Here is an 8,304-nt window from a genome sequence, read left to right as displayed (position 1 = left end):
TCCACAGCCTGTCGTGATCTAATGCTTAAATAATGGTCTCACAATCTTTGGTCAGTAAAGTGCTGCTTTACTCCAAGCATTAAGTGCCGACTGACAGCCTTCAATGGTTATCAATCAGTCTCACCGGCGGTTATGACAGGAACTGATCTACCCCCCTCGATGAAGACAACATACAACAAACAGCTTTTCATAAGAAGACAACACACAACAAGCATATAAAAAAAGAGTGTAAATTACACCTTCAAATTAGGCAGGTAATTGATGAACACGACCAACACCTAAGAGTTAATGACCGTAATGAATACAGGTCCAGTTTAATCACAGGCTGTTTGGTCGATCTCTGACTAGCACAGTGGAACGAGACTCTGAACCACCCTAGACATTTCGGTTTCTCTCATGTCTGCACACGACTTCTGTCACATTGTCAGTATTGGGTTTTTCGTCCATTTGTGCCCTTGCTCTTATCTCCTAATCACTCAGCCTCCCTTATCAGCTGATCCTCTCTGTCTAAACAGTGGTTGTAATGACTCCTTGGTTCTCAATAGATGCTTCCTGTTCCTGCGGAAGACATCGCCGTTCTCTGTCATGACACGGTATGGCCTGGGAGCGACCTGATGCAGAAGGACAGCTCTTAGCCCATGAGGTCATGGGCTTAAAGAGCTGTTCTTCTGCAGCCTAAACATCCTTCTCCTGTAGAGGCACAAGAGCAGTGGCTGTGTGATCACGACACGTTGTTTGATTCTGCTGTTGGTTCAGGCGTGTGTGTGTGCCATTAGTGGGCAATCAAGTATGGATTTAACTCCTAAAACTCATGGCTGGCATAGGAGGGGCCATTATCAGAAACCAGAGTTAGAGGGATGCCCTGCCTGGAAACAATTTACTTCAAACAAGTTATCATGGCTCTTGATGTGATACTGGACAAGATGTATTTCTGGATAATTAGTAATCTATAATAACTATAACATAGTCTTTGCCCTGTGTTGAAATGTATCCCAAGGCTTTGATGGGAGCTCTGTGGTGATAAGGGGTTTCTTTGTTTGCTTCTAGTGCATAGTGATACATCTGACATGTAGCACACTCACTGATCAGGTCTTCAATATCAACATATAAATCAATATATCAAGTTCATGTTTGGCCAGCAGAGAGCTTCATGTACTCTTCTTTAAGTGCCCCTTGTGTGTCCTGGTGATCTTTTCATGGCATAGATATGTGGGATATGTGGGCACCACAATCCGGTCAACTTTCAGCAGACTTTTCGAAATTTCGTCCCCCACACAGAGCTCTGATTGAAAGTGATAATATTGTTTACATGACCCTTTCTTATCCCTCTTGGAGATTTATCATCACTTTCTACATGCTGGTCCTCGTTGTGTGTGACACACAGCACCGTCCTGGACAGCTTCTCCACTATGAACATTTGTGTTACTGGCACAGCAATCCTAATGCTCAAGTCTCATCACTAGGCCCTATATCCAGCCATGTTTTTCCTTGCAATCCCGAGCAGTGCAACTTGATATATTCCACAGATGCCCACAGATGATATTTGTCATGAACAAAAAAAAAACCCAGGCACTGCTTTTCAATCTGTGCGTAACTGCACTCTATTGTCGCTTTTCCACCGACAGTATCAGCGCGATTCGACTCGACTCGACTCGGTTTGGTTCCAGGCACGTCGCGTTTCCATCTATAAAAGTACCTCTTCAATATGGGCGGGTCGTAGAAAAGAACCTCTCCACCATGGGCGGGTCGTCATTAGGTTTCAATCACGGGAGACGCGATTCCCGGGAAATCTGAATCTGATCAAGACTATTTCCTGATTCCCAGAGGTTATGATGGGAAATAAAATAAAATAAAAAGCGCAATGACTGCGTGTCTATTGTTGTCATACGGTAACATTGATGGAGGTGAAACTCGAGCCCTGGGAAAGAAACAACACTAAAACGAAACAGCGAAACGCTGATCCTCGGGAACGGGTCTGTGGACTCCAGCCACGCCGGACACACACAACCACGCGCAGCCTTACTCTAGCCCCGGGAAAGGAGCGACACACACGGCGAAACACTGGTCAGTGTCCCCCTCGGGAGCGGGTTCGTGGACTCCAACCACGCCGGACACAACTTAACTTTGAGTGATTATTCCCATTTACAGCCGCTGGCCAATCAGTTGCCAGCAGCCTGTTTACGTCACACAAAAGTACCTACTCCGCTCGCTTGGAACCTCGACGGAGGTAGTACTAAAAAAAGTACCCGGTGTGAATGCGTGAACCTCTTTTTACGGTGCCGCTTCTTATTTTGCTGCTTTGGCGTGTTTGTGATTTATAGGCCTGGGTGTGCAATGGTGAGTAGCCTATCAAGTTAGCTCCCCCCCTGTAAACGGTTGTTGCCCACTGGCCAGCCATCTCTGTGCATGACACCTTTTGTATTTGTTGTTTGTTTTGATTTATCATATATTGAATTGTTAAATAAATATAAATAATTGTTTTGAGGGAAACTCACGTCTCTGTCTCATTGGTGTATCTGTGTATTTGGGGAACCCGGTTTACATTGTTGGGAAAATCAGTCTGTCTAGTTACTTGACCAGAGAAAATGAGACGGAGAGGTAATAAAGTCTGTCAGCACGAGGGCCTCGGATTTATTAAGTAAAGTGGTAAAAGTGATACAGGTTTGTAAAGCGTGAACGGTCGAATATTTCTAAGTCCCTATCAGCGCTGAGGTCGTCTGGAGCTTCGCCTCCGTGGAAGTTCTGCTTCAGAAGAGTGTGAGATGATCTGTGTGGTATGGTCTTATGCTGTGTTTTTCCTCCTAACGAGGTGTGTGTGCTTAGGGTAGGTGTTTGTGTGTGTCTCTGAGTGCTCATCTTGACCTTGAGCCTCTGGTCACTGATACAATTTATGAGTGCTCACTGTTCCTTCTGACCAGGTGCGAGGGGTTCCCAAGGAGTATCTTGGGAGTTATGGGTGCTATGTTATCAGTAGACTGGCTCCAGGGTTTGCGAATGTGTGGTGCATTGTCTGAGTTTAATAACTGGCCTCCGGTTCGGGCCTTGATCTGGAGGATGGCCAGTTATTCCTGTGTTGGTTTAAACAAGGATTAACGACGTGATGTATATGTTTTATGTGGTGTGTCTTCTTGATATACGGGTTAACCGTGTCCGGTAGTATATTTCTTAATCCCCCCCTCATGTGTTGTGCTCAATCGTGTCCTCCTGCCTCCGGTTCGGGCCTTGACCTGGAGGATGGTCGGTTACTCATGTGTTGGTTCAAACAAGGATTAACGGTGTGATGTGTATGTTTTATGTGGTGTGTTTCTATCATGTGTCGTGCTCATTGGGTTGTTTTGCCCATCATATCCCCCTCAAGTCGCGCCAGGCGACTTCACCTACTAGGGATATGAAGGGTGGGACCTCAGCGCATACACAACAACGTGACACAAGCCAAAACACCAGAAAGGTGACAAACCTTAATACAAAAATAGTGAACACCGAGCACGGCACAGCAGTTAGTGGACAAACATATTTTCTTAATCCTATTACTTATTGCTCTAATGGAGGTCCCGTATGGGGCCTTGAATAATAGGTGAAGGCATGGGTCGACCCGTAAGCATTTCATGCGGGGTTAGATGCATCATTCTAGTAGCATGCGTGTGATAACTCATTAGTGCTAGTGGTAGTGCATCTACACAAGTCAAAAGTTTGATTACAGCATCCACACTTTGCTCTAATTTCTCACTACTTCCCTCCTTGTTTATTAAATGATAGGTAAACCCAAAAACGTCATTAGTGTAACCAACTTTGAAGCCCCTAACGGTAACCTTAACAACCTTTAAATAAAACCAATCTGGTGGGAAGGGAAATCAAAGCCAGTATATCCAAAACCAAAGGCCGATATTGGTGGGTTTACCATCAGCCGCCGTAAAACCACACTGTTCCCGAAATTAACAAAGTCATGCACTAAACCGAAAACGTAACTTGAGTTATATACCATTTTATAAACGAAAACGTGACATGTCCACCACTTCAGCTGCCCGAGCCAACATATCTGACTACTGTTCCTCCTCCACCTTTCACCCCACCCGGCTCATCCTATGATGGTTGCAGCTCGTCACTTCACGATCAAGTGAGTCAATGCTCACAGTGACTCTGCCAAGTAATCGTGACTGTGCCTGCCTTAGGTTGTCCCGGGGTTTCAAGGTGGGATCTTACCCGTCGTTGGCTAACCAGCCTTCCATACTGGCTTACTGCAGGATGCCGTGCCTGGGATACAATCAATTTCCACCCATTAGGTGGAATAGATCGCAAAGTGGAGGGATGGAGACAGAGTCCTCAGCCCCAGCTACTCATGCAGCCAAGTGTGTGTGTAATGGAGACACATCAGGGCGGTTACCCTGTGTGTGTAAGTGGGCGGATGATGGGGTCAATCAGAAAGTAACTTTCTGTTGGAGTGAGGAGGAAAATACTATCGAATGTTAACATGTTATGAAAGCGTAACAGCAGTAGTAGTGGCATCTGAAAGGTAAACCCATTACTTCCGAATGTAAATTGAGAACCTAGCATGTACATTAGATCCCTTCCCAGCATATGTAGTATTAACCCATCCAATCCATAATCCATCTAATTGTCCTACTTGTACATTATTATTTGTATGACTGATATGTATTCCCCCTTAGCCATAATGTGAATATCAGAACAGCTTTTACAATTTAGTTGACACAAATGTAATTGTGATCAGTTATAGTAAAGACCATTTCCTTCTTAACTCTATTGTTTCATCTGAAATATGCTTTCAGAACCACCTTGTGTGTTCCAACACTCTGTGCAGGGGAGTAACCTCCCTTATCTCAGTGGCCCTGATGAGGCCTACTACCCGGCCTTTCTCTGTCTAGATTATATATTTTAATATAATGTCTATTATTACCGCAATCCCTCAGGAATTTAAAATTTAAAAATAATAATTATTATTATTTGTGCTGTCTTTTTGGTACTTAAACCTTGTCAGGTCTGTTGAACTGTGCATTGACTCCGCCGTCCCCGAGTCCTTTTAGGGCGGGTCCTTCTGCTCAGATTGGTGAGAGAGGATTTTCCCTGAACTCTTGAAAAGAGTCCCCAGCGCTGGTTGACCCCTGGACTTCTGTGGACGAGCGGTGTGCATGCTATGGACAACTTTAAATGCTAATTGTTCATGTTATGGAGTCTAGATAATAACCTCTAAATCTCTCTGTCTGTCTCCCTGTGACTCCCTCACAGGCTGCATTCCCCTCTTATCTCTACTGTCCTCGCTACTGACTACAAATTTGTCAAATGGGAAAACTTCAAATATGGCGGATAGGGACTACAACTCTATGAAATGAGAGAACTACAAATATGGCGGGCGGGGACTACCTTTTTTAGGCATAGGGTCTCTCTCTCCTCAACGAACACACACACTCATTGACGCGGACACAGCCTCTTTTTCTCCTTCTCGAGCTGTCTTTTGCGCAAACGCACACTCAAACACCCGTTAACGCCTACATGCTGACACACGCGTACGCACTGGCGTCCACACTCACTCAAATGCACACTGTCGTCCCCTGTCATGCACGTACACTCAGACGCGCGCTTTCTTGACACACGCACACACACACACCCACACACGCACTCGCTCTCAGTCTCTCCTATACACGCTCACACATTCTCACGTCTCTCGGTCTCTCTCTCTCTCTCTCTCATGCTCACCGTCTCTCAGTCCCGATCGCACACACTCACGCCGTCTGAGAGGTCTCTACTATCCCTAGTCTGTCCTTAATCTACGTCAATTCATGTGTTCGTCCGTCCGTCCCCGCATATGCAATGAATATATGGCCAAACTAAAGATTATTTATTGTGCCTCTCCGGGCACCTCAAATCCACTCATCAAGGTTCTCGAGGGTATCATTATCACCATGCAGCGAGCCTTATTTACCTCGGCCATCGAGGGTTTTTTATCACCACGCTCGACTCATTATAGGCCCTATAGTCTCGAGGGTATTATTTCACCATGCAGCGAGCCTTATTTACCTTTACTTGGTCATCGAGGGTTTTTTATCACCATGCTCGATTCACTATAGGCCTTAATTCTTCTGGGTCTCTCTCATAGCCCAGTTCATTCCAGTCTTCCACAATTTCACGTGGCCATCGAGGGTTTTTTATCACCACGCTCGACTCATTATAGGCCCTATAGTCTCGAGGGTATTATTTCACCATGCACCGAGCTGATATACGATGGGTCACGCGTTTTAGGGTCAATCGGGTTTTTACGGGTTAACACTACATTGCAGTGGGATTCGTCCCCGCGGGATACCCCGTAGCAGACCGTTCTTACAGCCTCATCTCCTAATGTGGTTCCTATATAACTATGCAAAGTTCGGGTTTTATCAACAGGTTCTGCCTACCTTTTGTTTGGGCGCCCGAGATGAGACTGCAGGAATCGGTCCGGCGCTCCGGGGACCCGGGGCGTGCTTCTCTCCGTCCTCTGTGGTTTTCCCAGTTGCGGTTCAATTCGGAAAAAATCACGTCGGGGTCACCAATTTGTTGGGAAAATCAGTCTGTCTAGTTACTTGACCAGAGAAAATGAGACGGAGAGGTAATAAAGTCTGTCAGCACGAGGGCCTCGGATTTATTAAGTAAAATGGTAAAAGTGATACAGGTTTGTAAAGCGTGAACGATCAAATATTTCTAAGTCCCTATCAGCGCTGAGGTCGTCTGGAGCTTCGCCTCCGTGGAAGTTCTGCTTCAGAAGAGTGTGAGATGATCTGTGTGGTATAGTCTTATGCTGTGTTTTTCCTCCTAACGAGGTGTGTGTGCTTAGGGTAGGTGTTTGTGTGTGTCTCTGAGTGCTCATCTTGACCTTGAGCCTCTGGTCACTGATACAATTTATGAGTGCTCACTGTTCCTTCTGACCAGGTGCAAGGGGTTCCCAAGGAGTATCTTGGGAGTTATGGGTGCTATGTTATCAGTAGACTGGCTCCAGGGTTTGCGAATGTGTGGTGCATTGTCTGAGTTTAATAACTGGCCTCCGGTTCGGGCCTTGATCTGGAGGATGGCCAGTTATTCCTGTGTTGGTTTAAACAAGGATTAACGACGTGATGTATATGTTTTATGTGGTGTGTCTTCTTGATATACGGGTTAACCGTGTCCGGTAGTATATTTCTTAATCCCCCCCTCATGTGTTGTGCTCAATCGTGTCCTCCTGCCTCCGGTTCGGGCCTTGACCTGGAGGATGGTCGGTTACTCATGTGTTGGTTCAAATAAGGGTTAACGGTGTGATGTGTGTGCCTTGTATGGTGTGTTTCTATCATGTGTCGTGCTCATCGGGTTGTATGTGCTCACTCGTGTCCTCCTGCCTCTGGTTCGGGCCTTGACCTGGAGGGTGGTCGGTTACTCATGTGTTGGTTCAGATAAGGGTTAACGGTGTGATGTGTGTGCCTTGTGTGGTGTGTTTCTATCATGTGTCGTGCTCATTGGGTTGTTTTGCCCATCAACATCTTACTACTTTAATAGCAGGCCTGTCGGACAAGTTACTGTGCGTTCACACCAAACGCGACGGGGCGACACGAAGTCAACGTACAGACGCGAATCGGGCGAAATTTGTCGCTAGAAAAACCTGCGGCAAGATTTGACTTGTGGCGCGACATGAAAGCCCTGTCACGGGCATCCACGAGGATTTGCAGTGCGACACTTTCGCTCGAGTTGAAATATTTGAACTTTGCCGCAACATTCATGACGTAATGTAACAGCCAATCAGCATTCAACCGGCTGGGCCAACAGTTCCCTGCAGTCCGGAGTGAACCACAGCATGGAGGAGAGTGATAGACCTCTGAAGAATAAGTCCCGCCTCCGAGGTTCCCGGTTCCCTCAGTCAAATGTCTATGGGAAATAAAATGTGGCAAAGAAGTAAAAGCTGCGTCACGTTTTGCACTACACACATTTTCCATCTAGTTTCAACTGGCTTTTTGGATTATCGGTGCTGTAAAAATAGCATTTATAATCGTTTACTACTTTAACGGCACCGACAGGTAACGACATGCAATGGTGGTTATCTCGGCCATGGTTGAGGATGAATTGGCGGAAAGCACCGTTGGCGGGCAAAAGATGTGGCGTGACAAAATTCACCTGACATAACTGCACAGCGACAGATTATGATTACGACAGCACGACCAGGAGAAAAATGTGTCTTTTGGTGTGAACGCACAGTTACTCGGACAAGTTGGTCAGTGCGCATGTGCCAAGCAGACTGCAGCTGCTTGGCACATGCAGAAATTACAACGTGAGGGGGTATTCATGTGCAATTTT

This window comes from Micromesistius poutassou (assembly GCF_964030765.1).
Source record: "Micromesistius poutassou genome assembly, chromosome: 16".
NCBI lineage: Eukaryota > Metazoa > Chordata > Actinopteri > Gadiformes > Gadidae > Micromesistius > Micromesistius poutassou.
This window is presented reverse-complemented; position numbering follows the sequence as displayed.